At 42.3% G+C, this 24,190-nt stretch overlaps 1 long non-coding RNA gene across 4 annotated transcripts in view; it reads right to left on the reverse strand.

Moving 5' to 3' along the window:
- The window catches only part of LOC309373820, a 256,704-nt gene that overhangs the window by 49,564 nt on the left and 182,950 nt on the right, over window positions 1–24,190 (reverse strand). The window lies entirely within an intron of this gene.

Raw genomic sequence — 24,190 nt, forward strand, 5'->3', positions numbered from 1 at the left:
GTGAAAGCCATGTAATATGTATCATAAGAAGCCTTGTATCTCCTGGTGAATTTATGAATCACAAGCACGTTGTAACTGAAGAAGTGACAGCGTATGAACGATGAATGCATTATTCAGCCAATTCACTGGGTGGTGATCAGGAAGAGGAATGGAGGGTCCCTACAATTAACAGAGGCGGTCACTTTCAGAGGATACAGAAGACTAAAGGATTCAACAAGTGGGAAGTGTTATTGGGCTCCATCTCTCATTGGCCCCAACCCATATGACCAAAGGTCAGGGATGATGGAAGCTGGAGTGCAACAACATCTGGAGGGCCACAGGTTGCCCACTTATGCAATGCAAGGACTGTGGCAGCCCAAGCCCATTGCTGCCTTTGCAGCTAGGAAGCAACACCCGCTAATAAAAGCAGGGGAGGATTTTCCGTCTTGGTCACCAATGCAAAGGTCTTAAACAGCTGTGTGATGTAGGAAAACCTTTGTGAGTAAACACTCTTATTCTTATTTCTTATCATCAATAATCGGTCAATAAGATAGGTTAGGGTGTGACAGGATACTGTCAGCAGCTTCCGGCTGGTTGCCCAGGAAAGTATAAAGACAAGGGAAATTTTCTTACCTTCCCTTTTTATTTCAGTCTTTACAGAGAGAGGCTATAGAACCCAGCCTCTTGGATAATGGTGTTGTCCCGAGTGAATCTCCACCCAACTTCTCTCCCACTTTCTAATTCGTTGTCGTCGTCATCTCCTCTATGGGTGCTGCTCTGTCTTTGAGCTCTTTGCTCTCCTACTTTTAAGGCCCACAGGGCTCTGGGAGATGGAGAGTCTGGAATGCTTTCTAATGACAGCGCGTCAGCTGGGTGTTGTTCTAGCTCTCCCATGATTTCCCAACTTTTCCCTTCATCTGCCTCTGGGCTGCTCAAACCCTTGTTGTAAATCTATACTGTCTTCCTCTTCCCTGGAAGGGTCAGGATGGGGAGATGGTCTCCACCATTCCTCTTCTGCCCAGTCCCTGACAATTAGTTTTCTTTAACAGTGGAAGCAGGTTTTTGGATTATATGCAGCTCTTCTTCAGGCTTTGATTATGAGAGCAAAAAATAAACATTCAATAGTCTAGATAGAAACTACTGGGTAGTCAGGCTGATGGTTACTTGGTTGCAGAAGTTTACTGGCCATTGCTGTTGGCATGGAGATAGTCTAGGTTGAATGCAAACATGCCGTTCTGATGTCATGTGTGATGTCACAAAGAGGATATGCTTTAAGTCTTGGTAAAGCCAAAAGCAGTTAACAGTCAGACAGCATGTCAGCACTGTCAAGATGAATCTCCATAATAAGTGATGAATAGTTTTATTTGGGGGATATATTAAATTTTACTATTGGTGAAAAGTTTTAGATTGGTTTGCCAGCTTGTAACACATCAAGTTGAAGCCAATAGATATACATTCACAACCCTGTACCCATCAAATAATCAACTTTATGTGTGACTTTGGGAGTGATTCATACAACCACATTTCCTTTCTCCACTCTATAGCAGCTTTATTTCTGCATTTGAAAAAAACAACCAAGAAGGAGAAGATAAGGAACCAGGAATAAGATCTGAATGAGTATGGTAAGGATCTAAGTTTTATAAGTGAGGGAGCTAGGAAGATGGCTTTGTGGTCCAGCATAGTCATGGGTAAGCAAACTGGCCCAATTGCCTTCTAAGTCTGGCCCGCGGACGGTCCGGGAATCAGCATGTTTTTACATGAGTAGAATGTGCCCTTTTATTTAAAATGCATCTCTGGGTTATTTTGGGGGCATAGGAATTCGTTCATTCCCCCCCAAATATAGTCCAGCCCCCCACAAGGTCTGAGGGATAGTGGACCGGCCCCCTGCTGAAAAAGTTTGCTGATCCCTGAGCATAGGGATAATGAGTGCTTTGTATTATTGAATTCCTGTTTCACAAAGAAGAAACCACAAAGAAGTATTTTGCTCTCATAATTTTAAATAATGCTGGGTTCTGGGAGATGGAGGGTCTGGAATGCTTTCTAATGATGTGTCAGCCGGGTGTTGTTCTGGCTCTCCCGTGATTTCCCAATTTTCCCCATCATCTGCCTCTGAGCTGTGACCTTCCACAAACCCCTGTTGTAAATCTACCATTCCTCCTCATCTGCTCAGTCCCTGATAGGGTGACAGGTACCAAAGATAACTTTTCAGTGGTGGCCACATCCTTCTGGAATGTGACCCCCCAGGAACTACACAGTCATGATATTGAAAAAGACTCTCAAGACATTTTTCAATTAATTCTTATCAAGAACTGTGTCTCACTGTTCTGCTCCTCATCTTAGAGGGGTATAATTATTTTTAAAAATGGTGTTTATGTGCTCTGTGATGAGTTTGGGACACTGTCTTGTGACAACAGTTTCCCCAAAAGGTAGGATATCAATCTTTTTTAAAAAAATAAAACAAAAGAGTTGCTTTTCTATCTCCATATATTAGCCACCTCTTACATTTATCATATTATACACCGGGTTTTAGCCAGTGTTGGAAATCAACATAGTCTATGCCACTGAATGAATATCAGTGAAAGGGTGAGGTAAACATACCTTTAAGGTTATACTAGCCATATTTCCAGGGATGCAGGTGGCGCTGCGGGTTAAACCACAGAGCCTAGGACTTGCCGATCAGAAGGTCGGCGGTTCGAATACCCGCAACAGGGTGGGCTCCCGTTGCTCGGTCCCTGCTCCTGCCAACCTAGCAGTTTGAAGGAATGTCAAAGTGCAAGTAGATAAATAGGCGGGAAGGTAAACGGCATTTCTGTGCACTGCTCTGGTTCGCCCCATGACCTGGAAGCTGTACGCCAGCTCCCTCCGCCAATAAAGCGAGATGAGCGCCGCAACCCCAGAGTCGGTCACGACTGGACCTATTGGTCAGCGTTCCCTTTACCTTTAGCCATTTTTCCAACATGAGGCAACCAAAATAAATACATAGAAAAGTGATTTTATGTGTGATTGACTAACTTTATATATGTGACCTTAAACAATAATGATTATTCTGGAACTCTTATCATTTGACAGACTGTTGTAATAATGAAAAAGAAGCCTTTGCACTAAAATGTCTGACTTAAGCATTCTGTTAGGAACATTAAATTTACTCTAGCTCACCCCCCCCCCACACACACAAAATGCTGAAGTGTTAACTCAAAAGAGCCAACTGCAATGCCAAGAGGGTCATGAAGCCAATTTTCATATAATAAGAGATTCAGTGTATTGCCAGTTTTTCTCGGCTCAGATAAATCATGCTTTATATCTTTATCATTAGGGGTTGGGTTAATTAGCCTTCTGCCTTATCTTAATTTTATAACTGTGGTTTGTCCTCAGCAGGAAGCCATCAAGAAGCAGCATAACCAGGCCCAATGGACAATGAGTCATAACAGAAAGGAACTGGAAATGATACATTTCAAACATTGAATAGTTACTACCAGAGGCAAGGTGTGTTAGCTCAGTTGGTTTGAGTGTGATGTTGATAATGCCAAGGCTGTAGGTTCGATCCCTGTATGAGACAGCTGCCTATTCCTGCATTGCAAGAGGTTGGGCTAGATGTTCCTCAGGGTCCCTTCCAGATCTATGTCTCTATGAGTCAAGTAAGCATTGCAGTGGACCGAAAGTGCTAAGGCTTGCTTTTTGTTTTGACAAGAGACATTGATCATTTAAAAATCCATACCGTGAGGGAGCTCCTGTCTCTGTTGTGGCCAAGTCGATTATGCCAAAATGGGTATTTTACAATTGTTGAGGTTTTGTTATGTGGAGAAAGCTGAGTTACTTGGGTAAGGCATCTCCACCTGCATTTCTTGTCTACTCACTACAGTATGTAAAGAACCAGGGCTGTCCATATAAAAGAAATTAATTTAATCCTGCTGCAATTGCTTGGCAGTTACCTCTGCTTCCCTTGCCTAGACCTCTGGATTAAATTTGATTTACCTGAAGCACTGCAAGTATGTTGTCATGTGGTAACCATATGAAAACACGTATAACTGGAGAGCCTGCCCCACAACATGCTGAAATCATGTGTGAGTGGGGCAATATTCACTGAAAGGCTTCAGGGATAGCTCCTGTATATAATCATGACTTGCCCTGTGCAAATTAGCAGAATCCATGTTTCCTCCCAGGTAAGAGTGCAAATCCTTTATTTTAAATCAACAACAACAACAATCTTTATTACGGTCCAGAGACCAACAAAACATTACAAATCAATACAGAGTTCATACAGCCTACCTTCAGGTTAATCAAGCACTTTGTTTGGAATATAGGGCTCATTTGTTCTTGCAACCACCGATAGAAACTTTGCCACTGCCAAAGTTCTAGCTTTTGTCCGGTCTTCCAGTAGGAACCTGACATAGTGAGCCTCTGACCTTCCCGGGAAAGGCACCAGCAAGGGTAGTATCAATGCAGCCCTGGCCTGCTCATACTTCGCACAATGTAAAGAATATGATTTATGGAATCGATGTCTTGAGCACATGAGCAAAGTCTGTCCTGGTAGGGAACTCCTCTCAACCTACCATCCAGCACTGCAGAGGGGAAGACATTCAGTCTGGCCTTGGTAAAAAGCCTTCGATAGTTAGGTACTGTCAGGTTTTTGATGTAAGATGTTAACTCAAAGACATACCCATATTGAACTCCTGCTGCCAGTGGACTACAGACTGCATGTGATCGAGATCGCAAGTCACTGTGTGCATTGTCCCATAATCTTTGCTTTAAAGCCTTTTGGGCGCCTTCATAGCCCAGGTAATACAGTTGGGGGGGGAGACAGACCAATAGAGGTGGCTTTTTTAGCCATGGTTTTCTGCCATTTGCTGGCAAATTCCTCATTGGTCAAATGTTGGTACAGACCCTTCCCTAGATTAAACACTGAAATCCTGAGCCAATGTCTTAGGGCAGCCCACCACACTCTAGCTGAAATTGGGCATTCACCAGCTTCCAACAAAAGTACGGAGTTGGGGACGCAGTTAGGTACCTGCAGCAGAGATCGTATAAATTTTGCCTGAAAGCCATCTAGCTTTGGCAGGTCCCCATTATGCCAGACATTTGCTGCATACAGGAGTTGGGAAACGGGCTTTGCGTTGAAAACCCTTAAGGCTGCTGGAACATATTTGCCGCCCTTTGTGAAGAAGAATCTATGTATGGCTAGCTTTGTAATCTCCGCCTTTTGAAGGGAGGTTTGCCAATGGTGCTTCCAAGATATTGTATGATGGAATGTGAGCCCTAGGTAACTGAAGTATTTTACCTGTTCAAGGTTATGGCCATCCAGCACCCATTTAGACTGGGAGAATCTTCTTTCGAAGACTAAGATTTTAGATTTTTCATAATTAATGGATAAACCATTTCCAGAACAGTAATCAGAAAATTTCCTCAACAGATAATTCAAGCCCGGCCTGGAACGCGAGATGATGGCTGCGTCATCAGCATACAACAACAAAGGGGTCCTTCTCATTCCTATTTTTGGAATGTGTCCATCTGGGTCCATTAAGTTCTCTTCTAGGCCGTTTAAGAATAGACAGAACAATGTGGGGGCCAAAATACAACCCTGTCTCACCCCCCTAGTCATCTCGATGCTGTTCGATAGCTGTCCCTGTCGACCGCATCGGACCTGCAGTTTGGTTCCATTGTACAGGGCTTTTATAAGAAACAGAAGTCGTTTGTCCTGCAGGATCAGACTCAATTTGGACCATAGCTGGGATCTGGGGATGGAGTCAAATGCTGATTTCAGGTCCATAAAGGCCACGAAGAGTTTACCCTGTAGGTGTCTGGTATACTTCTCAGCTAGGAAGGACAGCATTAGACAATGGTCTGTTGTTGAATGATTCTCACGGAAAGCTGCCTGGGCTTCAGATAGTATATTATGTTCATTTAGAAAAGTTGTCAATTTGCTACTGAGGAAATGGGCATACAGTTTCCCAATTATTGAGAGCAGGCTAATAGGCCTATAATTGGAAGGTACATTTGGGTGGCCTCTCTTAAAGATTGGAACTACTATAGCATGTTTCCAGCTATATGGTACCTTACCAGAGTTATTTACTACCGTAAAGAGTGCTACCAGAAGCGGAGCCCACCAGTGCTGGTTTGATGTAATCAACTCAGCTGGGATAAAGTCTTTCCCCGGAGCCTTTCCACTCTTCAGATTCCCAATTAATGTATGGACTTCCTCCACAGTAACCGGCCTCCAATTAGGGAGCAGTGACAATTGTGCCCTGTCATCCTCCTGTAAACTGGAAGGGAGGTTTGGATTTTCCATAAATATATTTCTGAAGTGGTTCTCCCAAACCTGAGCTGGAATGATACAGCTGGGGGCTGAGGAACTATTTTTCATTGAGTCGGAGACCAGTTGCCAAAATAGTTTAGTTTCATTGTTTAGTGAGGCATTCAATAGTAGGGACCAGGAATTTTGTTTGGACTGCCTTTTTTTTGAGGCCAAAAGGGCTTTGTACTCTTTTTTGATTTTTAAATAAGATTGAGGTAAGTAGCTTAATCCAGCGTTTCTATAGGCCAAATAGGCGTTCCTTAAGGCTTCCTTCTTTGTGTGGCACTCTTGGTCAAACCAGCTGCGCCCTTTAGCAGTGCGTGGCTTGCCGGCTGAGTTTATATTAACCGAGACCACATCCTGCAAGGAATCAATGAGATTTTCATAAGCTGTCAGGGAGGAGTCTATCGATAGATTGTTTATTATAATTGATCTTAACTCAATTGCAGTTTGTGAATTCAATCTATTCTCAACTGCAATTGCTATCTCAGGTGTCCATTTTTTCCTACGCAATGCTGGATCATTTGTTTTGACTATATCCTCATGTTCTATGTGAGAGTGCTGAATTGAATTTTGGCCAGTAGTGTATATAATCATGACTTGCCCTGTGCAAATTAGCAGAATCCATGTTTCCTCCCAGGTAAGAGTGCAAATCCTTTATTTTAAATCAAAACATAGCAGTGTATTTTATGTGCTGTCTTATACCTCACAGAGATGCCTGTGGTGATAATCTGACTGCCTTACTGCAATAAAATAACAACAACAACAACAACAACAACAACAACAACAACAACAACAACAACAACTTATTTATATCCTGCCCATCTGGCTAGGTTTCCCCAGCCACTCTGGGTGGATTTCAACAGAATATTAAAGCATGATAAAACATCAAACATTAAAAACCTCCCTAAACAGGGCTGCTTTCAGGTGTCTTCTAAAAGTCAGATAGTTGCTTATTTCCTTGACATCTGATGGGAGGACGTTCCACAGGGCGGACACCACTACCGAGAAGGCCCTCTGCCTGGATCCCTGTAGCTTCACTTCTCACAGTGAGGAAACCGCCAGAAGACCCTCGGAGCTAGACCTTAGAGTCCGGGCTGAACGATGGGGGTGGAGATGCTCCTTCAGGTCTATGAGGTAGCCCTTCATCCTGTCACCCATGTCATGAAGTAGTGATCCTGTGAGCAAGTATCGCCAGGTGGGGCACCCCAGGCAGGTGGTATTTGTCCCCAAAATGGGAGCATGTGATCGGGTGGCTGGTTGCCAGCATTCCCCAGCCCCTATAAATCTTTGAGTTAACTTGCAAGGGGAGAAAGAGAACAAGTCTTGTATTAGACTTGCTGTTTGATGTTCTGTAGCTGGTGCCAGAGAAGAAGCCCATAAAGCCTGATAACCCATTTGGTGCCTGCTTGTGATTGGAGGGAAGACTCGGGAAAGCCACCCCCTCCTTGACAACCCATACTGAAGTAGGTTCACCATTACAAAGGTAATGCAGACTTAAGCCAAAGCGAGCCAGATAAAGAGTGGTCTCTTTCTGTGGGCAAAATCATGTGCATATATTGTTAGCAGTGCTTTCTTTTCATGGGGTTATCAAGGGTACGGTAAAAGGTAAAGGACTCTTGGACGGTTAAGTCCAGTCAAAGGCGACTATGGGGTTGTGGCGCTCATCTTGCTTCAGGCTGAGCGAGCCGGCGTTTGTCCACAGACAGCTTTCCGGGTCATGTGGTCAGCATGACTAAACCGTTTCTGGTGCAACGGAACAACGCAACAGAAGCCAGAGTGCATGGAAACGCCGTTTACCTTCCCACTGTAGCGGTACCCATTTATCTACTTGCAGTAGTATGCTTTTGAACTGCTAGGTTTGCAGAAGCTGGGACAGAGCAATGGGAGCCCACCCTGTCGTGCAGATTCGAACCGCCGACCTTCCGATAGCCAATCCCAAGAAACTCAGTGGCTTATACCACAGCGCCACCCACTTCAAGTGTACACAGTACAGTGGTACCTCAGGTTACAGACGCTTCTGGTTATAGACACTTCAGGTTACAGACTCCGCTAATCCAGAAATAGTACCTCGGGTTAAGAACTTTGCTTCAGGATGAGAACAGAAATCGCGCGGTGGCAGCGCAGCAGCAGCAGCAGGAGGCCCCATTAGCTAAAGTGGTACCTCAGGTTAAGAACAGTTTCAGGTTAAGAACAGACCTCCAGAACTAAATAACCTGAGGTACCACTGTATCAGCACCTCTCTTTGTTGTTGTTAAAAATTGCGGCACTTACTGTAACAACTTCATGGTGAGTAGCGGCACTTGTTTTTCTGGAAAAAAGCACTGACTTTACCAACTTTACCAAGCATTATTACCAACTGCGTGAAGACTAAAACCTGGTTTGTTTTGTTTTTAAGCCCAATTTGTCTAAAATATAATCTCCTCAGGAGCTATGCATGAAATAGTTCAAAGTCATTTAGTTGTCGCTTGACTCCACGGTGCTCACAGTTGGGAAAGTAAAAAAGGGGGTATTTCCCACTCATTTAATGCTTGCATTTTAGAGATGTTGAATTCAGAAGCTGGGGAGTTGACTTTTCTTCCAATTCAGGCCCAGCTTTGCTGTTACACAGGAAGAGGTGGCATGCCTCAGGTGACACTCTTTGGAGTGCAAGCAGAAAACAATGATGTGCCAGTGATGGAGCTTATTCTACTGAACATTAGAGGGATTGTGAGTTCTGCCCCAGGCATCCATATGTGATGAGCTGTCTTTTTTCCAAATTAATTAAGGCAGTGTAAAAGTGTGTGCGATGCATGTCCTACCCCAGTTTCTAAGAGCATTTCAGGAAAAAGAGATTTAATTAACTCCAGTAATTTGATATGCATGGTTTTCACTCATATATATATATATATATATATATGCTTTCGTAGATTTTCACGGGTACAGGAATGCAGGTTTTGGTGTCCTCGGGTGTCTTCCCGTGTAAAAGTTGGGGTGTCTAGGCGACGTTTCCAGTAACAAGAAGCCGAAAGCACCAGCCTGAAGATGACGAGTGAGACCTCGTCGAAACGTCGCCTAGACACCCCAACTTTTACACGGGAAGACACCCGAGGACACCAAAACCTGCATATATATATATATATATATACTTTATTAAACAAGAAAACATCATAAAATACACACAAAACAAACATACAGTACATTCTATAAGAAAAATAGAAAAAAGAATTTAATTATATGTACAGTAGAATAAAAAATAGTAAAAGAAAAGAAACTTATGACTAAACCCATTGTACTATTTTGCATTCAATTTTTTTACAGTTTCTTATTAATATTTTTCTATATTTTGGTTTAATTTTTTTCTAACACTTCCTTATATCACAAGACTCATTCGATATCTGCCAGGAAACATTTATTATCATAGTACCCTTTGAGATATTCCTTAATTATTATTCATTCCTTATTAACATATTGTGTTGAGTTTCCTCTCACTGTCCCAGTTCTCCTTGCTAGCCGTAAATACTCTATTAATTTGCCTTGCCATTCAGTCTTTGAAGGGATGGTATTGCTTTTCCAATTTCTTGCTCTTAGAATCCTTGCTGCAATTGTTGAATACATGAATAATTGTCTAATTTTATTCTTGATTTCTGATGTCATGATTCCTAATAAAAACACTTCAGGTCTTTTAGTGAATGGGATCTTAAACATTTTCTTTAACTCATTATAGACAGTGTCCCAGAAACTTTTCATCTTTTCGCAATCCCACCACATATGCATGTATGTTCCAATTCCTTTCATGCATCTCCAACATGGTTTTCACTTCTGGGTATCAATAGTAATTGTTGATTGAAATCTATGCAGTGGTGGGTGAGTTAGTGGACCCCCACATATGTTCCTATTTTCCAGGGACAGCCCCGGATTTACAAAGGTTTCTGATTTGATCCCAGAATGTCCTGCTTTTCCTTAGGATGTCCCTATTTTCATCAGAGAAATGTTGGAGGGTTTGGAGCTATGTGACCCCCGAACCAAGGAAATAAGTCACTATACAACCTTTAGAAAACATCTGAAGGCAGCCCTGTATAGGGAAGTTTTAAAATGTTTAATGTTTTATGTTTTTATATATATTGGAAGCTGCCCAAAGTGGCTAGTGCAACCCAGTCAGATGGATGGGATAATAATAATAATAATAATAATAATAATAATAATAATAATAATAATAATAATGGAATAGAACAGCCCTATTTTCATCAAAGAAATGTTGAAGGGGATGAGTTAGTTCAAACCCCCTTGTTCCTCAGTGGCCTTTTCAGAATATGTGGAATGGCTGTCTCCAGGATAGATTTTCAGCCCTTGAACAGCTGTTGTGTGATGTATAATCATTAAATTTCTAATACCTATTTCCTGCCCCCCATGAAATCTAGCAATACCCTGCCTCCAGTTTGGGAGGGCCACTAACAAAGGGTTAATGGACCTATTTGTTTTCCTGCTCACTGTATATATTTTTTGCCTGTTCATCTTCCCCATATGCATTTCATTTTCTAATCACCAATTTCATAGGCTGGGATTATCTTAATACATTTTGCTGGATCTGAAGCATTCTTTTGCATGCAAGATTCTTTTTGGTCCAATTTAAAATTAGCACCATCTGAAGCATTTGATGGAGTTAGATGTTTTGGACACTGCTAATTGCAAAATCATCTGCAGCTGTGCACATATTTGATAGGCCTTATGGCAAACAAATTCACTTCTTTATCACACCAGCCAACTTCTTAACAAGCAGACACAAAAAAAGTTCCTTCTGTTCCATGTCAATCTGATTTAAAAAATATTAATTTCAACAAATAGATCATTGCTGTTTTGCACGTAGAAGACTACTGTTTTCTGGGCAGTATAATATGCTTAATGAAGACTTAACAGAGAGCTCATACAAAACCTCAGCATAATGCATCCAGAATCTCACAAATACATTTAAAAACAAACTTGAATATTGTTTTGTTGAACCTCAACCAGCTCTTAAAGTAAAATAAAAATATGTATATTTTGTATAAAAGTTGTACATTTATGAACAGTTTGGTGTGGTTTAAATGTGGAAGCCATTACTGTAACAGAAATATTTGCTCCTTTGATTTCTTCCACTCCTTTTCTTTGGAATGTCAGAGGTTGTCTCAATGGCTGTTGAGATGCGTTCAGGCTAGAGGTTTTGGTGGAACTTGGAACATGCTAATTTCAGATTGAAATTCAAATACCAATCCCCACTACTCAGTGATTATTTATCAGAAAGAAAATGAAAGACAATGGAGGTGGCTGCATTTTAGAATTCACCCATCCAGGGGAATTGTTGTTTGTCTGCCATGGTTTCAATCCAGATGGGAGTACAAAGATAAGGACATTTAACATAGCAAGTAAATCTTAGGGTCTGCTCAGCAAAATCACCTCCGTTCCAACCATGCCAGGCTAGGGAAGCTAAAATGATATTTCTATTTTGGTTTCTTTTCTAAATTGCCTGCAGCTGTTGATGTTTTTAACCTCTCTCTGTCAAAAGTGGGGTTTTTTTAGAAAAGATTTTTAAATGCTCTAAACTGGTGTAGTTTGCATGTTTTCTTATAACCCCACTTGCCTAGATGCTGAAGTAGTGATACTGGTCCAAAGAGGCTGAGGCTGGATCTCATTTGACACATGTGGAATGAAATTCATAGACCTGCCTTAGCTGATCCCGATCTGGTTGATTCCTAAATCATCATCAACCAAACCCTTATGATTCCACCACTTATACAGTGGTGCCTTTGCTCCCAAATGCCTTGGTTCCCAGAGGCCTTGGTTCCCAGAGGCCTTGGTACTCAAACATCTTGGTTCCCAAATGCTGAAAACCCAGAAGTAAGTGTTCCGGTTTTCAAACGTTTATCAGAAGCCGAATGCTGATGTGGTTCTTGGCTATTGTTTCTGGGTTGCCTGCACCAATCAGAAGCTGCACCCTGGTTTTTGAACATTTTGGAAGTCAAACGGACTTCCGGAACAGATTACATTTGGCACTTTTATTTTTGCTATCTATTTTGAGTTTTTGTTTTTTGTGTTTTTAAATAATTTTTATTAACTGGCCAATCAAATCAAATTAAATCACATCACATAAATTCCGAATTACAAAGCCGAATTTCAAATTTTTTGTTGGGGGGACCCATATTTCAAGATCCGAAGGAGGATTCTGATCATCTTCTTGCTACTGCGTTAATGTCCAAATCAGTCCGAATCAATCCAAACAAAGTTCATAATTCTATCCAGTCTTTTCTTGCTGTTTCCACATCACATCTTGTTCATATATTTTCTCTTTTTTCTTTATGATCTCTTCTGATAGTCTCCTTAAGCCGATAAACACCAATAATAATCCTGTGTGAATTTTTCCGTTCTCCCAATCCTCAAATCAAGATGGTTTCCATATATCATCGCCTTCATAGATAACATCGCTCTTTCCATCATTAATCTTGCAAAACTGTCACTCTTAAGTCCCTCTGAGGAGTTTCACCCACAATATAAAAACAGCTCTATTTCTCCTCCCAGACTCAAGACCTCCGACAGAACTTCCCAATATGGTGATGGCATTTTTAACTGCGTCATTCCAAAGCTCTTATACATTCCACACTCTTCTTAAAACATGCTTTGGTTCGAAAGTTTATCTCCAGACAGCCTTAAATCCACAGCTTAAGTCCTTAATACGACATTTCTGACTTGTAAGGGGAGGGGATTCTTGTTTAATCACATAAGGAAAGAAAGGAAAGTGTTTTTTCCCCCTCCCCCATCAGTCATTTGCCATACTGAGTCTTGGCGTACCTTCTCATGATTTATTCTTGTTCCTCCAACTCTTCTTGTTTTATCAGAGATCTCTTCTGTTAGCAGTCTTTACTCCCCCTCCTTCCTTGAAATATGTGCATTCCTTCATCCAAATTGTTTCTTTTGAAGTTCTTGCAGCTAGTGGCGCAGATCAGGGACGGCGTCCAGGAGCGCCGAAATCCCACAGGAGGGCTTTGTGCCTAGTGCCCCCATCCCCACAAATTCAGGGGTGGTATACGACACAGCAGGCAAGGGCAGTCCCCCCCACAATCCGGGGGGGGTAGGGAAGCTAATTACTCCCATCATAGCCTCCAAATTACCTTGTGTCGGTCGGAGAGATGTTATTGTCAGCCATCTTCTGATGCGCCCCCTAGTGGCCCCCTGTTTTTGTGGCTTTTTCGGTTAATTTGTTTTTGTGTCCATGTGGAACCCAGTTCAGCTATTGATTGATTGATTGATTGAATGATAGATTGTGCGACTGCGGAAATGGATAAAAGCCCCCCAACCAAACAATGACCACCATCAGTGCAGGTAAGAATTTTTTTTTACAAAAAAAAATCATCTACAATAGTGTCTTATTTATTTTATAGTACAGTACATTGACTATTGTTTTCATTTTATGTATCACAGTAAAATTCATGTTAAATTGCTGTTTTAGGGGTTGTTTTTAAAAGTCTGGAACAGATTAATCCATTTTGCATTACTTTCTATCGGAAAGCGTGCCTTGGTTTCGGAACGCTTTGGTTTTGGAAGGGACTTCTGGAACGGATTAAGAACCAAGGTACCACTGGACACGGATTCAGTATAAATGAATATGTAGGACAAAGTGAAACAACAATATTTTATTTGCTTGTTTGTTTGCTTGTTTAATTTGTATACCACTCCTTAGCCATAGATCTCAGGGTGGTTCGCAACATAAAAATACAATATAGAAACTCAAAATGCATAATAAAGACAAGACCCCCACCCCAAAAAAAACCCACCCTACAAACCAATATGTATGCATGAAGATGCCAAGAAACACAAGGCACCTTTTATATCCTCAAAAACAAACATGAAATGAGGTACGCAGTTGGGGCTCAGCTCTGTACAAAAACCTGTTCTTTTGAGAGGAATGTCAGGATGAAGATTCGAAAGGCATTGCTAAAGGAAGCCAAGAGTATTCAAAGGGCATCGTAATTGACAAAAGCTGTATGTTTCTTAAGCTTTCTGTAGAGGCATTGATTGCTTTCTACCACAATATTCAGAGCAATGCCGCACAATGCTGTCCCTGAAAGAAATTTCCTGCAGAAAGAATGCTCCCTGGAAGAGGAAGCCGTGCAGCTGAATTCACCTACTTCAGTCTTTGCAGTGCCTTTCTCAAAGGGTCAATCAGATCCTTGACAAAAAGCCTCTGTGTACACAAAATATGAAATTACCCGTGTCTCCTTGTATTGAATAAAAATCACAATATGTTCTCTGATGCCACATCATTATAGCGTGGGAGCATTACCTCGCTGTTTTCAAGAGGGTTGTTTAGCAAGACAGAAGTAATGGGTTGCAATGTTCTGTTTATTGTGTTATAATAAATGGATTCCAGGAAGGGCGGGGATAGCGTGCTCTCACCAACACAATTTGCATTTGTCGTGACAGGTACGCTATTAAATACAAAGGAATTCAAGGTGGAACCACACATATTTCTGTCATACTTATCTTTTTATTCTCATTGGTTCGTCATTCAACATTTTGTAATTCGAGTGAATTAGTTGCTGAGTTCAAACCTGGATGATGAAAAGCAGATTTCCCCACCTGCAACATGATGCTCAACAATCTGACTCGTTTCCAGATATGCACCTTCGACTGTTGCCCCAGTTAAGAAGACTGGCATTATTGATCCCAATATGCACAGAGTATACAGTTTTAAATTCACAAGGTCCCTATGTTTTCAAACAGTGCTAGAGCACAACCTGTTCTCCAATTTTTTTAAAAAAATTCTTCCCCCATGAAAGATGTTTCCCTTTTTCTCTTTCATTCTCAGGACACTTTAGAATTTCTTTAAAATTTCAGTGAGTGCAGGGTTTTGAGCTTAGCTTATCAGGTTATCTTATAAGATATGGGCTAGGCTTTCAGCCTTAATGCATATAGGCTGCTTCTAGCAATGAAACAACTTGCACAAAGTCAACAAACAACCCTTCAGAAAAAGAAATGCAATGAGGCATTTGTCTGAACAGTGGCAATTATACATCAATGAATGTGTAAATAATGTGCATTGCAAAGCAATTTGCATATCTATTTATGCATAATGTGCACATGTTAAAATAAACACCCTGTTATTGCAGAGAACTAAGGAGAAAAGCAAAAAAGCAGACAGAAATCTGTTCAATAGTCCGTTTTCAATTAATTCTTCTAACATTTCTACCTTGTCTACACATGCAACAGAATTCTTACCTCTTCTTTGAGCATCCAAAAATTATATTTTAGTCAAAGTCCAACCAACTATGTGGGCACCTCTGGACAGTAGAAATCATTTGAGAGGTCCTGCCTAGGGCTTTCTTTGGAGTTGATTCTGATTATCATATTCAGGTAAAATTCATCAGGCAATGTGAGCTTGCCTTCTATGTCTTGCTACTCCACCTTGCTTGCTATTCTAGCTTGCTATTTCAAGTCCTTCATTTGTTACGCAGGGCCAGCATCATTCATGTGTTTTTTTGTTTTGTTTTATTTCAAACCACTCATTATCTCCTGCCAAATGAAGGTGCCCCTCATTTCGCACAAACTAAGCCCTGTGTGTTGATGCATGCTGATCGTGTCATCTGCATGAAGATGTGCAAGAAGGTTTTCCCACAGGGAGGGAGAAATACATAGAAATCGATGTGAAAGGAGGGCATTCTTTCAGTTATTGGATCCCTCAAAAAAGGTATACTACTGCAACAATTGAGAAAAACCATAACGGAATCCTGAAATTCATCCATGTTAATAAACAAAATGCAACAAGCCTAAGAGATGGTACTGAATCAAGCTTGAAGTCCGACATATGTAAAGACTTACTTGGCCTGAAGAAATAGAAAATGTCTTTGTTAACCTCTAAGCAGGACCAGCCCACCAATGAGAAAAGGTGAGGCAATCGCCTTAGGTTAGGCATCCCCAAACTCAGTCCTCCAGCTGTTTTGGGACTACAACTCCCATCATCCCTAGCTAACAGGACAAGTGGTCAGGGATGATGGGAATTGTAGTCCCAAAACAGCTGGAGGGCCGAGTTTGGGGATGCCTGCCTTAGGTGACAGGATCCATAGGGGGCAGAAAATCTGGCCTAAAACGAATGCATCGTCCGTTGCTGTTGCTGCTGCCACAGTAGCATCAACAGCTGTGGTGCACTCTTAGAGGCCAGATCTCCCTCTTCCTTGGCAGCACCTCTAGTGCTGTCACCACAGCGGCCTCATGAATAGGAGGCGCTGCTGTGTTCTTCCCACCCCTTGCTCCTCCTCCCACCCCAGGACCCTCCTCCACAGGGTGAAGGAATAGCTGTGAGTGGGGGAGGGGCTTTCCCATCCTTTGGACCACCTGGGAAACTCAACAAGTCTGCTGTACCTGGAAGTGGGTGTGGAGAGTGCAGCTGAATGGGACCCACTTGTGGGCAGCCTGAGGAAGTGCCATCCCCCTTGGTCCTGCCCATAAAAAAGCAAGTTTCGAGTGAGAGACTAGGGTGAAATCGGCTGTTTCCAGGAACTCTTCTCTTTGTGAGACTTTTGTCGGTGAGTTGACAGTTTGTTTGGACCCCAAAGCTGAGATGAAGGGTATTTCAGAAGGGAAATGAATTGGTTTACATATATTAGTAACCAGTGGCGTAGCGTGGGGGGGCAGGGGGGCGCAAATTACTTGCCTTTCCCCGGGTTAGGGGGTGCAAATTACTTGCCTTGCCCCGGGTGCTGACAACCCACACTACGCCACTGTTAGTAACATTGTACTAATGTAACAATTTCATATGTAACTGTGGGTGTTTTTTGTGTAATATTGTCTGTTGTTGGCTTACAGTGGACCCTCGGGTTGCGAACGTGATCCGTGCGGGAGGCACGTTCACAACCTGCAGCGTTCGCAACCCGCAGCGCCGCATCTGTGCACACATGGGTTGCAATTCGGCGCTTCTGCGCATGCGTGAAGGTGAAAACCTGGAAGTAACCCATCATAGTACTTCTGGGTTTCGGCACGTCCGTAACCTGAAAAAATGCAACCTGAAGCGTCTGTAACCCGAGGTATGACTGTAGTTGCTTGCACACTGTTTAGTGATTTTTAAAAAAAAATATTAAGTGGTATAGAAATTAAATAATCAAATAATCTTATTTGTGAAGAGGTGGCTGTGCAATGCCACCTATATAGTGACCTCTTAGCAAATAGGAAGTACTGCTGGTCTTTTCCCACCCCTAAGGACAAAATGGCATGAGTTTCTCTCAGGGGTCCTGGGCTCTGCACCAGCCATAATTGAAAGTGCCCCCATTTCCCCCCTCACAATGGCCTTTGATTCCTACTTTGACTGTCGGTGTTGATTTGATTCCCGCAATCTGTTCTCCATGTAAATCTTTATTCTCCCCTTGTTCCTGATGTGTTTTTCCACTCTCTTCTTATTCCCTGGCAGGGTTGTGTGTGCTTTATGTTGTGATTCACGTCAGGTGCCAAAATGTATTGGGCGGGCCCTGCCTGCAAGTGAATTGATTTAAGACTTCCAAAAAAAGAGAGAAAACAACAGGAAAAAAAGGTACATGCTTCACAGTCTCTGTCACTGATATTAATTGGTCTCTAAATTGTTCTACCAGCTGCACTGAGAGCATGTATTCCTTCCCCACTTAAGCATTCAGTTATAAAGTATGGACTGGAACCCAGCCAAAAGTAATGGATTATGGAAGCATATGTGAAACAGTAAAGACTGTGGCTTCCTGGAAAAAAATCACAGATTAGAATACTGTTATCCTTTGAATGATCCTCCAGACTTTGGGATGCAGTTCTCAGCTACTTTTTTTTTTTAAAAAAAAAGCATACAAGAGTATATATTTAAGGTGAGAAAGCATAGAACTTAATGCTGTTTTTATGCAGACCTTTACAAAAGATTAAGATGAAATGTGCTGGAATGAACATATAATTGAACACATGCAAAACTGATACATAACATAATAGAAACATCAAGCCATCCTTGGCCCTGGTTTGTATATAGTGTTAATCCTACTCAGAACAGATCAACTGGACTTGATTAATTTCAGTGGGTCATTTTTGAGTAAAACCTAGCTGGAGACAACCAGTTAATATTGGCATGGTCCCAGCTATACTCCTTCTGGTTAAAAGTGTGGGAATCTCCTTTCTGGGCACTTATGTGGATAATATTATACCCCACTTCCTTCATCCTTCCCTGAGTATAGTAAATGAAGGACAGGATACAATGCATTAATAATACCATCATTACACTGACCTGCTTTACAGTGCTTTTCTAAGGATTAGTGAGATGATGTATGTGAAATATTTTGAACACACTAAAGCTCTTTACAATGGCTAAGAATTAATTTATTTTCATATAACTAATTCAGAAGTTGGGGCACTGAACACTGTAACAAAATCAAAACGATGGAATTAAGTTTGACAGCACTGTGATTGGAATAGTTTCACCTAGCAACTATTATAACATATATTCTCACTAATTTTGCGTATGGAAGGGCATATTGTTTATTACCTAATTACACTTCTTAATTGGCGTTTTCCCTCTCTCCCAAACCTGAGAATGGAGAACCATAACTTTCATATCTAAATCCGTTGGATTAATGGTGATGAATGACATTTTCGTTATACATTTGAAAGCAGGGCCAATCTGGCAAGAACTTTCCGTGCTATTACCATTCAGAACTGCAAAGCGAGCTCCCAGCGAACAGTACAGGCCACCCAAGCTAAAGCCAACTTCAAATGATGCATCCAAATTTCAATACGATACATCACTGCCTGGCACATGGTGCTAATTATGTTAAGTTGATGTCAATAATAAAGCCAAGACTGTGGGTTTTTTTGAAAATCTTGTATGCTTTTGGGTTGCTTGATTAAACAGCAGCTCCAGACTACTCTTTTTGTGAGCCAAGAAAGTCATCCTTAACTTATTCCTGCCCACTGTGTATGACCTCACTTTCCCCCCTTGGCTTTAGACAGAAGAAAGGGTCCTCAGCAGCCTACTGGAACGACTGGCGGAGGAAGAGGAGTGTGAGGGGAGCGCACCACCCCTGGCAGCGCAATCCTGGTGGGGTGCCATAGCAGCTGCCCCCCACCTGCACTGAACGCCACGCCCCCGCAGGCAGTGTGCCACACCCCCAGTATGCATGTCACACCCCCAGGACGCACGCCAGCCCTGCCACCACATGAAGCTCCACCACTGACCCTTTCTGGGTGAAATTGTTGTTGTTGTTTAGTCATTTAGTCGTGTCCGACTCTTCATGACCCCATGGACCAGAGCACGCCAGGCACTTCTGTCTTCCACTGCCTCCCGCAGTTTGGTCAAACTCATGCTGGTAGCTTCGAGAACACTGTCCAACCATCTCGTCCTCTGTCGTCCCCTTCTCCTCGTGCCCTCCATCTTTCCCAACATCAAGGTCTTTCCCAGGGAGTCTTCTCTTCTCATGAGGTGGCCAAAGTATTGGAAATTATTATACAGCTTCAAATATGCCAGCCCTGCCTTTGAAGGGACTGGCTCAGAGAGTTTGTAGTGGGGTGGGGGGGTGGGACAGCTAGTCTGCTTTTCAACTCATATCACATTCATCATTGTCGGCAGGTTAAAAGTCGGTGGGGTTGCTGCTACAGCGACTGTATCATTTTAGCCCTCTTAGTAAATCTTTCAGATGAATGTGTCGTATTTCCCCATGACCTTGTGCATTGTTCTGATGTGCTGCCTTCATCTTTTTACCTCTTACCAAACAGAAAGTGGCTTTCTTCCCTGTGAATTAATTAAGGTTCGTGAATTGGAGTCAGTTTCCCCCCTTTTCACCCTTATTAATTCCTCTAAACATCCGTTTCTATACGCAGTGAGAAATGCGGAATGCATTGCATTGTGCGACTCAAGGATGAACACAGCATTCTGAAATTCAAGGGGCTCTGTGACCTTGAAAGCTAGTTTCATAGTTCTGTTCCATAGATGCAGATAACTTGTTCCTTCCAGTTGGCTGTATCCAGGTGTTGCTCTGACTGATTGCTTCTCAGGGAAGGCTCCCAGTGGTGGAGAAGCGGGGTAGATCTGTGCTAATTCCCCAGACCCGTTTAAGCCCTTAACGCCATCTACTTCACTGTTCCAAAGAATTAGGAGACCCTCCACAACATGTGGGGAGTTATGCTGGTGGCTGAAATATATGTAAAAATGCATTTATTTGGCCAAATATACATGTTTGTATACATTTTTGGGTTGGAGAGCTGAACCATCAAATTTGAAGTGCTTATTTTGAAGTCTAACCATCTTTCCAATCCTATATTGGTTCGAGAAGTGCCAAATAAGTAGTTCCTCTTTATAATGCAAAAAACATTTGCTTTTCTCCCACATCTCTAGGCAAAAAGAGGATAAACTGAAGACTAAAAAGAGAGAGAGAAATGGTATAGAAACTCGAAGAGACTCCTCCATCCCTAGCGCAAAGGACAGAACACTTCATGGGGAGCAATCCTATGCACAAGAAGCTAGCTTAAAGCAAATTGCTGTAAATTAAGCTAGTGTAAATTTACACCAGATCTAAACTCCATACAGAAATGGGGCTGCTTCAGCTGCTCTGCCTAAGCCTGCAAGAGGGAAAGCAAGCTTTTAAAATAGTGTGCTACACTGGACTCCCATGTCATGTGACTGAACTGGATAGCTTTAGAATTTATCCTATGTCTCCCCTCTCTGGCCATGCCCTCCCCCCCCCGAATGACACTTTGGGGGGACTTACATCTAGGGTTGCCACCTTTGTTCTGGCAAAATACAGGGTGGGGCAGGGTGGGCGGTGGGCTTTTTTTTTTAATCTGGTGCTGAAGTGACTTCAGAGCATTCCATTACAATCTATTGCAGCTTAATAGGAGGTCCTCTATGGAATTTTCACACGCGGACACACACACACACTACTGGCATATATTTAGCTAAGCCAAAGCTGAGAACTTATCAGCTGATCCAAAGAAGAGAGCTGTACCATAAAGAAGGCTGATCGCTGAAGAATTGATGCTTTTGAATTATGGTGCTGGAGGAGACTCCTGAGAGTCCCATGGACTGCAAGAAGATCAAACCTATCCATTCTGAAGGAAATCAGGCCTGAGTGCTCACTGGAAGGACAGATCCTGAAGCTGAGGCTCCAATACTTTGGCCACCTCATGAGAAGAGAAGACACCCTGGAAAAGACCCTGATGTTGGGAAAGATGGAGGGCACAAGGAGAAGGGGACGACAGAGGATGAGATGGTTGGATAGTGTTCTTGAAGCTACCAGCATGAGTTAGACCAAACTGTGGGAGGCAGTGGAAGACAGGAGTGCCTGGCATGCCCTGGTCCATGGGGTCACGAAGAGTCAGACACGACTAAACGACTAAACAACAACAACAACAAACTTCTCATTGTGGTGGATTTTACCATAATACTGTCCCTGTATTTTGGATTACAGTCCAAAGAACTGAGGAGCCACAGTACTTGACTTGTTCTGAAGATGAGCAATTAAGGCATCTCTGTGCACCTACTTTGCAAGGCCCCCACCATCATGCACTTTCACCCAAAGAACATATCCTGCCCAAAGCGTTTTGACAGCATTGTTTGTAGGGACAGATTTGACAAATATATAAACTTCAGACCAAATACTTGCCTCTTACTTGATAACTCCTGGAACACATTTGTTCTCACTTCATGCTTATTATCTTTAAAATTGCTTCTTCTCCTCTCTGGCTCCCAAGGACAGGCTAGTTATTTGTTGCACTACCGTTAACGCAAGTTCAGTAGATATTTCATCCAGATATCTCCTTCTTTAAAGCTAACCAAAGTACTTCCCATTGTCAAGAGCACACTTCATATCTCTGGGAAAAGACAGTTGCATTTGAATGTGCTTTACCATATCTCAGGGCTCATCATCCTGGAGAAAAAATGTTGCTTCTTCTTTGAATAAAATATTTTCTTTTGGAGAGCTTAACAAGGTTTTCTTTTTCCCTCAGTTTGCCTTAAAAAAGGGGGTGGGGGGCAATTGAATATTTGCAAGATGTGCCCAGGCTGTTAATGTTGTTCACCCCATCTGTGTAGAAGAAAAGAGCAAACCACTTGTCAGTAACTCTCATGTGATAATTAGCTGATATATGCTGCAATAAATTGATGCAACAGATAAAACAGGAAGCAGACAGCATGGAAGAACGTAGTGCTCATTAATACAAGCATGACTAATGAAAACTTCTGATCTATGATAAACATATCAAAAAAAGCATGGCCGATTTGGTTATCATTAAACTTAACACTTGGAACATGTTTGAAAATCTAGTTTCTTATTTTTACTTTTGCACACTCTAGGGTCAAAACAAATTGACAAACAAATTGCAAAATTTGTCGATCTCTTAAAAATGTGTCTGAAGGCAGCCCTGGGATGGATTAGAACAAACTAAAACTAGTTCCAGATAAGATGAACACAGTGTTATCTGGGGGGAAACGCCAACCTGGTTGGAGGTTTGTAAGTGATTTGGGCAGGTATACAGCTTAGGGGTATGTATTCCTTGACCAAGTGTTACTTATGGAGATTCAAGTGACCTCAATGGTTACAAGTGTGTTTTAACACCTTATATTGGTTCACTAGTTGTGGCCCTTTGGGGAGCAAGTAGACACACAATCATAGTCAGACTAGACTACAGTAATGTTCTCTATGTACGGATGCCTAAAAGGACAACCTGGAAACTTCAGCTGATGTAAAATTCATTGGCCAAGATCAGGGGTCAGCAAACTTTTTCAGCAGGGTGCTGGTCCACTATCCCTCAGACCTTGTGGGGGACCGGACTATATTTTGGAAGAAAAAAAAAATGAATGAATTCCTATGCCCCACAAATAACCCAGAGATGAATTTTAAAAGGGCATATTATATTCATGTAAAAACATGCTGATTCCCGGACCATCCGTGGGCCAGATTTAGAAGGCAATTGAGCCGGATCTGGCCCCCGGGCCTTAATTTGCCTACCCATGGCCAAGATGTTAATGGGAGCTAGGGAACACACAAATTTTGTATTAGTCACACCCACTCATTTCCAGATTCATTGCAAGTGCTAGTACTAACTTTTAATATTTGGAATGTCTTGGAATTAAATTATTTTTAGAACTGCCTACTGTATGAAGGCATCTGGGCCCTGTGATCAGCCTCACTCAGACATCCTGCCCTCTGGCTGGCCACTAACATTGATCATATTGTAAGTGCTAGACATCCAGTCACATCTTTTATGGCCTTTGTCTTTATGGATTCCGTTGCTGGCCCCCCAATATATGATTTTATCTTGTGATGATTATGGTGATTAGCTATTTGTTCAATTGTTTTGATTTTTTTGATTGGAAGCTGCCTCGTGAGGGCTTTTCCCTGAAAGGTGTAGAAAGGAAGAAAGGACACACAACAAAATCCTTTTGGTAACATGCACACAGGATTGTCAGTGAGGAAGAACAGCTCAGATGCTGAGCCTAGAGGAAGAGATGTAGTTAAGTGGCAGTAAAGCGTGTTCTCACTAACAGAGAGCACGTGTTGCGGTTGGGGAGCAGGCCACCATCATGACTAGGCAAATTTGGGAACCCAAGTAGGAAAGGGTTAACTGGGTCGCTGGGGAAATTGGATGTTGCAAAATTAGAGGAGGGGTTTAGAGTCTATATATTGAGGAGCTAGACCTGGGGACTTCCTCTTGGCCGTTTTGCATCGGATCAAGGAGCTGTTTGGTGTCGGAGACGGTTGTATTTCTTTGCTAATTGCTTCCCATATTGCCCCCCCCCCTTAATTTTCCACCCGGATTTTCTTGACTCTTCCCATTTAATTAATTTCCTAGGCTTTCATTGCGGACGTTTTGCGGAAGTGGGGTTATTTCTTTTAGGCAGGGGGGGTGCCCCCTCCCTAGCCCGGGAGGTCTCACCTTTAAATCGCTGTCACAGGCCGCTTTTAAGGCCGCGGTGCGGCA

Source organism: Podarcis melisellensis (genome assembly GCF_964234715.1).
Source record: "Podarcis melisellensis genome assembly, chromosome: 7".
NCBI lineage: Eukaryota > Metazoa > Chordata > Lepidosauria > Squamata > Lacertidae > Podarcis > Podarcis melisellensis.